The following is a 9,332-nucleotide window of genomic DNA, read 5'->3' as shown; positions in this document are numbered from 1 at the left end:
TCTTCAGCCTTAGGTAACCCAGAGAGGAACTTGCTTTGTCCCACAAGCCTACTTCTCATTGCATTTTGATTTTCTTTATGTTTGTGCCATGCAAGTGCTTGGGAAAATCTGGGCTTCTCAAGAGTTGCAAGTTAGTCATTGCTCCTGAATCATTCTATTCTATTTTCTTTCTTTCCTTTGTTTGTTTGGTACTGGGGATCGAAACTTGAGCTTGTGAGACAGACGGCAGAACCACTGAGCCAAATCCCTGGCCTTTTCTTTTGGAGACAAAGTCTCACTATATAGTCCAGGCTGGCCTGGAACACATGGCAATCCTCCTGCCTCAGCCTCCTGGGTGCTGGATTACAGGTGTGTGCCACAACATGCAGCTTTCAGAATTTAAATGTATTTTTTAAAGGTTTTGCTTTGTGGTTCAGGCTGGCCTTGAATTCACTATTTAGCCCAGACTGGATTCAAACTCATGGAGATCCTCCTGCCTCAGCCTCTGGGTTCTGGGATTACAAGTGTGCACCACCAAACCAGGCCAGAATCTAAATTTATGGCTTTAGCTACTCTAACTCTTTGGTTTTGTTTGTTTGTTTGTTTGTTTTTGGTACCAGGAAATGAACTCAGGACCTATGTAGGATCACTGAGCTAAATCCCTGGCTAATCTAACTCTTTAATTGTGCTAATGACCCAAAACCCCAGGGAAACTGTAGGAAAGGAAGGGTGTGTCTGGGGGGAAGGATATGGATCTTTGATTTATTTTATTAGTCTCCTGGCAGGTGGAGAACCTTATAAACACCTGAGTTGAAATTAATCCAAGCATGTTCTGTTTCCTAACAGCTAACTACAGTTGTCCTGGGAGGAAGGTGACCTTCCTTACGAAACTCCTAATCTCCGACTTTCCTTTGAGACTTGTCCAGATTTTGCCTCTCTTTCCAATAATCAAAGAGTACATTGCTCAGGAAATGCTTTAGCTATCTTTTCTGATTTTGTTCACAGCGGCTTCTCTTTTCTCTCTCTTTGTTTGGATTTTTGAGACAGGGTCTTGGTATGTAGTTCAGGCTAGAATTCACTATGTAGCTCAGGCTGACCTTGAATTCACTGTGATCCTCTTGCTTCAGCCTCCTGAGTGCTAGGATTACAGATCTTTTCTCCTTTGGATTTTTTAGGTTAGGTGTGGTGGTTCAAGCCAGTAATCCCAGGATTTGGGAGGCTGAGGCAGGAGGATTGCCCCAAGTTCAAGGCCAGCCTGGGCTACAGAGTGAGTTCAAGAGCAGTCTCTGTATAGTGAGCCCTGGTCTCTAAAAGACAAAGCAAAGAAGTATTGAGGAGTAGAATACTGGATTCTCTTTGGGACAGGTCGGATCCGAATTGGCACTCAGGCACCTGAGAACAACGATCTGGCACTTGTGGAGAGAGGACACAATTTGCTATTTGTACAGTGAGCGCGTGGAGAAAGAGTCAGAGGGAATCCCATTGATCCGGACGAGAGGGGTGGGAGCTTCAGGCAGTCACACCCTCTCCCTCAGCTGATGTACCGCACCTGTGTGTCTGTGTCCAGCTGGCCGTTACGGGAACCTTGCTGAACTTTTCAGTGCACTGCGTACTGGCCCCTCGTGCGTGATCCCTAAATATGAAGCGAATTTGCTCCTCTTAATATTTCCGATACTCCCGGTGGTTGGCAAGTGGCACTTGGGGCTCTGGAAGGCCCTGCCCCAGCGGGCACCCGGTGGGCAAAGCTTCAGACAGACCCTCGAGGATTTTCGGGTCCCTCTTTACCACGGGGGCCCCCACAGCCAGGCTGCTAGCGCTGGGATCCCAAATGTCACCTCCAGGCCTCACTGCACTGAAGGTTCGTTTGCTGCCATGGTTTTTCTATCTAGGTTTCCCCAAAGCCTCATGCACCCAGAGGCGGAGCTTTGGAGGGCGGTCAGACTAGGAGGGCGCTGGGGCCGGCTTGCTTTAGAAGGCAGGGTCAGGTCAGAAGAGGCGGTGTCTGGGGCTGTGACCTGGGGGTCACCTCCCTCCCAGCTCCTCCCTTCTCTGTGCTTCCGGGCCTCCGTGATGTGCTTAGGTTCCTTTGCCAGGCTCTGAAGCCAGCCAGCTAAGGACGGTAAACGTGAGCCAAAGTAAACCTCTCCTCCTTGGAGTCGTGCGTGTCAATACCGCAGCCGAACGGTACTGTGTCGGTCGGGAGGAAAGGCGTGAACACAGTGGCCAACTGATGAGAGTTAAGGAACTGGGTGGCCCCTGAGGGCTCTCACATGACCTGATGACAACCCCAGCTCCGTGTACTTATTCGGAGGTGGGGCCTAATCGGACAGGTGGGTCACGGGCAGCTGCCTGTGAAAGCTGAACCTCGTTCCCAGCCCGCTGCCCTCCAGCTCCTCCGTAGTCTCTGCTCCTTCTCAGTGAGAGGTGAGCAGCTGTCCTGCACCAGGCCCTTCCGCTGTGATGTTCCCGCCTTGGAGCCGGTGACCTCTGAAACTGTGAGCCGAAATACATCTCTCCTAGGGCGGGGGATTTAGCTCGGTGTTCCGCGCTTGCCTTGCAAGCGTAAGGACCCGATAGGACCCGAGTTCGATCCCCAGTACCAAAATAAACCTCTCCTAGAAGCTGACTTTCTCAAGTGTTCGGTCACAGTGAGGAAAATCTGACCAACACACTGCACTGAGTAGACGTCTGGTCACTGTTTAGTCAAAGATGCTCCTGAACCAGGGGAGGACAGGAAATGACCCTGTAACCCTCTCACTCACTCACAGACACAGTCTGCTGTGCTTGCAGGGCAGGTGGCGGAACCACCGAGCTGAATCCCCGACCTCTACAGTCTGTGCTGTGAACCAGCAGAAAATCAGAGGTGGCCCTCAGACAGGAAGCGGTCACTTGATGGGTGCTCTGAAGCAAGCCCAAGCTTAGAACCAGGATGGAGCCACTCAGGCTTCCTGGCAGAGGCAGCCGGTACACAGCCAACAAGTGCTGCCGTTCAGCATGGATGCGAGTTTGGGGCCACTTCCGGCTCGGCCCTGTGACTGCTAAGTGGCCAGAGAGCAATGGCTGCAGGCCAGTGGCTGACTGAGCAGCAGCTCCCTGCAGAGTTGTCCAGATGTCCAGGGCAGAGTCTGCAGGCACCATCTCCAGGGACAGCCTGGTTGGGCTGGCAAAGCCATGCATGAAAGGACAATCTTGGGAGCCCATTCCCAAATGACAGCTGATGATGTCAACTGCCCTGTGGGGCACCCACCCTCCAAGTGTGAGTGTCCTTGCTGGAACTCTCCTGCCTCTGCCTCCCCAGAGAGGTGAGTTGTAAGAGGGGACAAAGAAACAGGTCAAGGCTGTGTCCCGTTCAAGCCAACTCTTATAGTTTAAAAATTCTATTTTGTTTTTTTGAGGCAGGGTCTCACTTTGTAGCCCAGGCTATCCTTGAACACAGGTGATCTTCCCGCCTCAGCCTCTCAAATGCTAGGATTATGTATGTATTCCACCGTACCTGGCTTTCAGGACAACTTTTCTACTTTTTTTTCCTCAGTACCAGGGATCAAACTCAGGACCCTATGCTTGTGAGGCAAGCACAGTGCCACTGAGCTAAATCCCTGGCCCTTCAGGCCAACTTTTAACCAGACTCCAAGTTTAGGTTCTCAAGCACACACTCTGCAATCTGTTTGTCTCTCCTGTCTGTGAATGCACAAATGCATGGGAGTCAGGGAAGAGCAGTGATTATTTGTTTCCCAGGAAGAATTTCTGTTGGTTTATTGGTTTGGGTTTGGTGGTGTTTGTTTGGGAAAAGCCTGCAGGAGAGGTTGCAGAGCAGAGTCCAACTGACTTCACAGGCACTCAGCGAAGTTCACCACCCGGCTGGGGCTGCTCTAGTTGGTAATTTCAGAAACCAGTTTATCAGCTCCCCCAAGTCCCTCAGGTAATCTGCTGCCGAGGCCACAGGACACAGATTCAAGGGCTAGCTGAAGAATTCGTGCTGTGTGAGCCACATCTTCAGACTGGAGCCTGGTATCTGCTCAGGAGGGAAAGTCCTCTCAAGAATTAGGGCCTGGGCCAGGGATTTAGCTCAGCGGTTCCACCACCTGCCTTACAAGTGCAAGGTCCCGAGTTCAATCCCTGATAAAAAAAAAAAAAAGAAGAATTAGGGCCAGGTGTGGTAGTTCACTACCTGTAATCCCAGCACTCGGGAGGCTCAGGTAGGAGGATCACAGTGAGTTCAAGGCCTTTTGAACTACATAATGAGACTCTATCTCAAAACAGCAAACAAGCCACCCTCCCCCCTGATTTATGTGCACAGGAAAGTTTTAAGAGGCACTGGGCTAGAGTCCGGGCTTCCTGTGGGCCTCAAAGCCAGCTGCAGTTTGATTTATCTCAACATCTGCAGGGAAACCTACTGACCCTTAATAAAGTCAAAGCAGTGTCTCCTATCATTTTCACTTGTTTGTCTTTGCAGGATTATGGATCAAGCCCAGGGGCTCTCTGGTGAGACAGGGCCTCACTCGGCTGCCCAGGCTGACCTTGAACTTCCAATCCTCCTACCTCAGATGGGATTAGGAGCGTGCTGGGATCTCCCACCTTGCCCATCCATAGACAAGAAGGGCTGCGCTGAGGCCAAGAGGCATGGAACTCGGCAGGTTCTGCTCCCGGTTGGTTCCTGGATTCTTGGACCTATGGAGCTCTCTGCTGTGATTGCCCAGCTCTAAGTCCTGGCCTTGAGTTCATTACAGAAGCCAGAGTTGCACAATCGCGTCCCTGCCCCCCGGGCCTGGCCACAGAAGCAGTGGACTTCTCAGCCTCAGACTGCAGCTCAGGTACCTTTCCCTCGCCTGGCTGGGAGTCCTGGGCCCTCAGCTCATCACGGAAGCTGAATCCTACTGTTGCAGAGTACTTCTAGGATGCATTTTGGGACGCAGTGACCCCAGGCACACCACACCTTATGACCTTGTCATTTTATTTGGGTGTCTTTTAATTTGCACCCCTGGCGCCTGATTCCACTGTGAACCTGAATCCTGGCTTTCAAAAGAGGTTACAGTTGTGAGGCCCAGCCTAGAGCCTGCCTGGCAGGAAGCGCTCATACCAGGGCCCAAGCCTGAACCCTCTGCTTTCTGGAGCAGCTTTTCAGTCTTTCATATCTGAGAAGTAATGAAATGGGCTTTGAGACAGGTCTCCAACACCTGAAGTTAGGCTCTGCTATTTAAAAGCTGTGCCACTTAGAGCCAGTCATTTTGTGTTTTTTTTGTTACCGTGGATTGAACTCGGGTCCTTGTGCTTGCAAGGCAGCCACCGAGCTGCTGAGCTAAATCTCCGGCCCCTATTTTGTATTCTTTGCACTTCCACTTTTTTTTTTTTTGGAGACAGGGGTTCACTATGTAGTCCACATGGGCCTTGAACTCACTACGTAGCCAAGGCTGGCCTCAAACTTTCAAATTTGCAGTGATCCTCCTGCCTCAGCCTCCTGAGTTCTGGGATTACAGGTGTGCGCCACCACGCCCAGCCCACCCACTTCTTTTTGTTTGTTTTTTTATTTTTGATTCTTTGAGACAGGGTCGCACTATGTAGTTCAAACTGGCCTTGAACTATATGGCCCAGGTTGGCTTCAGAGTCACAGCCATCCTCCTGCCTCAGCCTCCTGAGTTGGCACTTCTATTTCTTCATCTGTAATATGGGTAGGATATCTGCCTCACACAACTGCTGGGACCAAATGAGATGACACAAATATGAGCACCCAGCCCAGCACCTGGACAACCTAGGGTCTCAGTTGATGACCCTGGCGTCAGGACACCAGCTCTGGGCATGACTCTGTCCACATTTGGGAGACATGGCTGGCCATGGACCAGGAAAGCTGGCCACCCAGATGATGTCCATACAGCTGCTTCCTGGACCACATTTCCATGAAAGAGAAAGAAAAGTTCTGGGCAGGATTATTTTCCAAACTGAGGGAAAATTTGTCTACTGTGCATATTAAGCCAAAGAAACCAAAACATTTCTGACAATTTGGTACTTTTCCTGCAGAGTGGATTTGCTGACTTAAGATTTAGAATTAATCCTCTGTCTGCAAATGTTTTCTTTACATGTGTTCATTTTCTCCATTTGCATCAACAGTTATAGTGTTCTTCTCAAAGGCCTCTTTTAAGCTTTTTTCTTTATTCCTTTCCTCTGTGTGTGTGTGTGTGTGTGTGTGTGTGTGTGTGTGTGTGTGTGTGTTTTGAGACAGGGTCTTGCCGTGTAGCCCAGGCTGGCTTTGAACTCACTAAGTAGCTCAAGCTAGCCTCAAACTCATGGGAACCCTCCTGCCTCAGCCTCCCTGTGGGGATTATGGACCTGCACCCCATACCTGGCTTAAATCATTTTAAAAACAAGTCCTCAATTCAGGCAGAACTTGGCTGTAGGGCACATGCTTCACGGCAAGTATTAAGACACCAGATTTCAACCACAGGGGAAGAGAAACTCAGATATGAGCCAGAACTGCAAGTTGAGATGTGAAAAGAAGGAAGATAAAAAGAAGGAAAGCCCAACTGTCTGCGTGAGGTTTTGGAAAGAGAGTTAATATAACTCCTAATTTTATTTTTATTTATTTATTTTTTTTGTTTTTTTGAGACAGGGTCTCACTATGTAGTTGAGACTGACCTGGTACTCGCTATGTAGCTCAGGCTGGTTTCGAACTCATAGCAAGCGATCCTCCTGCCTCAGCCTCCTGAGTGCTGGGATTACAGGCATGCGCCACCATGCCCAGCTCAAAACTCTTAATTTTAATTCAATAGCTCTCCCTATCCCAGGCAGGGATATGCCTCTGAGAGGTAAAGAAACCAGGCATTTTTGCTGGGACAGTAGGAATAAGCACTGGAAATCCACCAAACATATACCTGGATTTTGGAAGCATCAGCAGTTATACTAAAAATCTTATTTGTAGATTTATCTAGGATTTCCCTGCAGCATGAATAGGAGTCCAAAAGTTGAAATCATGTTAAATATAGAGTGAAAAATAGATTCCTCAGTGTGGTAGATTAACTAATGGTCACCTTGGAACGCCCTGCTGAACAAAGTCAGCGTGGTTCTGAGCGTGGAAGACGCACCTAAGGACGTGGCCAACGGCATAAAAAGAGAGCTGGGCGTGGGGAGATGGCTGGCTGTTGATTTTCTAGAAGCAGCTTGCTGCGGTTGGTTTTCCTCATGCGAACTTGGCTGTTCTCGTGGGAGGAGGAGGAGCTCAGGTCTCCTTCACTGTGGCCGGGGTGGCAGCTGCTCTCTGGTCTTCTCCTTAGGCGTCACTTCCTGGCTCCAGTGCAGATCCCGCAGCCTGGTGGCACAGACCCTTCGCCCTACTGGTGCAGGCTTTGTGGCTTCCGCCGCTGGCCTGGGCCTTCCCGGTGAAGATCCTGGATATGGACCTGCATGGGACAGTGCCGTGGGCTCCGGGCCCCTGGCCGGACTCATGGGGGACACTGCCTCGGGCTCTAGGCCTTTAGCTGGGCTCGTGCGGGACATTGCTGTGCAATCCAGGCCCTTGGCTGGATTCTTCCGGTCTCTAGTGTGTGGACAGATTGCTTGCACTCCTCTGCATTTGACTTTTTGGGTGAATATTATAAAATAATCCTGTAAATGAAGTGTCCTGTATTAAATCTATTCCCTTGTAAACTTCAACTACAATACCTAGGTACTGGACTTTCTCAAATTATCCCACTTGGTCCCCCCCCCCACTTCCCCTCCCTTAGGACTGAACTCTACATCCCCAGCACTTTTCAGTGTCAATTTGAGACGGGCTCTTGCTAAGCCACTGTTACCCAGGCTGGGCTCCGCCTCCCGGGTACTGGGATTACAGAGCTGTCCAAGTCTCGCTGCTTTGGAAAATTACAGGTTTAATCTCACTGGAGAGGCAGAGGTGAAACTAAAGAGCCACTCGATGGGTTCAAGTAGAGGGACTGTGACTAATTCTTTCAACATATATTTATTGAGCCTCTTCTATAGGCCAGGAAAGATGCATGAATTAAAGTTTGACCCCAACCTGAACTTCGAGTATGGACCCAGCTCTCCTTTGCCCAACGAGACCAAACAGCTCAGGCCTGGCCCCGCTCACACGGCACACACAGCTTGTAATGAGTTGCTGTCTTTCCCCGGCCCTCAGCAACCTTTGCTGCTTTTGCTATCAAGCAGGGCAAACTGCCACACAGCAGTTTGCAGCTTGCTTCTGAAGCCCCTCTTTCTTCCTCTGTGAGCTTTCTTTTAGCACTGGTGAAACAGGAAAATCATTTAGTCAGCAGTATGCGGACCAGAAACTGAAGATCTCCAAGTTCATGTTTAAGGAAAAAAGGAAAAGAAAAAAGAAACGGGAAATAGAGGAGGGTGGGGGCGCACATCTGTGATCCCAGCACATGGGAGGCTGAGGCAGAAGGATCGCTGTGATTCTGAGGACAGCCTGGGCTACATTAAAAAAATTTTTTTTCTAAAAAGGAAAATAGTACCAACCCCAAACCTATGAGTTGACAATCCACCAGTCATCCCACATTTGAGATTTATGGTGTTAGCCCTAAAGGGATTGCACTAGGTTTAGGATTCCAAGGAAAAGACACTGGGCTCCGCGGGTCACGTAGGAGCTCTCCCAGGCCCGAGTCTACATGCAGGTTGCTGTGGAGACCTGCTGTGTGGCGGGCAGAGTCCTGCCACCCTTGGCCAAAGTGTGTGTCACTACTTGAAAGCATTGGCAAAGATTGCATTTATCTATGTTTCCCAACTCACAAAACCTGCCAATATTTACTGAAGTGCAGGGTGGTGGAAAATTGCAGTTGTGGGCAAAGGAGCAGGGAGAAACCTTGAAAGTTGAAGTTTAACTCTGAGCAAGTCATTTGTCTTGTCCAATAAGAAGATACGGGTGTTGAGAAAGGGGCCAGAGCCCACCAGGTAATCAGTCGGAAGGACTGAAATCAGCATTTTTATAATGAAGTAGGAATTTTAAACATGGGCATGGTGGCACGACTGGAGGCCGAGGCAGGAGGATTACCGTGAGTTCAGTGCCAGCCTGAACTATGTAGTGAGACACTGCCTCAAAAAGCAAAACAAAAAATTTAAAAATATGATAAAGTCTATACAACACGAACAGATTAATGTTGTTAAATGTTAGACAAGACACTAAGTGCTTTTGGGTAAAAATTTAAAAAATTAAAAACCTCTTCCCCTCCACTTGCCATCATATTTGGATTTCTAAGTGCTGTCATTAGTCCGGAAGCTTTTCTCCCCTGGTTCCTAGATTATTAGTATGAAGTATGTCAAGGTGTTTGTTTTTGTGATATTGGGGCCTCCTGACACTAGGCAAACACTCCACCACTGAGCTGCAAACCGTTTTTTTTTTTTTTTTTTTT

General features: G+C 49.2%; 1 long non-coding RNA gene across 1 annotated transcript; it reads left to right on the top strand.

Annotated features, from left to right (window-relative positions):
• The first annotated feature begins 2,161 nt into the window (after positions 1–2,161).
• On the top strand, positions 2,162–5,253 carry LOC117285719. The gene is made up of 3 exons (XR_004516829.1): positions 2,162–2,474; positions 2,770–3,281; positions 4,433–5,253. It is a non-coding gene; the product is annotated as an uncharacterized LOC117285719 (long non-coding RNA).
• The last annotated feature ends 4,079 nt before the right edge of the window (positions 5,254–9,332 follow it).

Source organism: Fukomys damarensis, unplaced genomic scaffold (assembly GCF_012274545.1).
Source record: "Fukomys damarensis isolate Sample0158 unplaced genomic scaffold, DMR_v1.0_HiC HiC_scaffold_12, whole genome shotgun sequence".
NCBI classification, from domain to species: domain Eukaryota; kingdom Metazoa; phylum Chordata; class Mammalia; order Rodentia; family Bathyergidae; genus Fukomys; species Fukomys damarensis.
The sequence above is the reverse complement of the archived record's forward strand: the minus strand, read 5'-3'. Positions and strand labels throughout refer to the sequence as shown.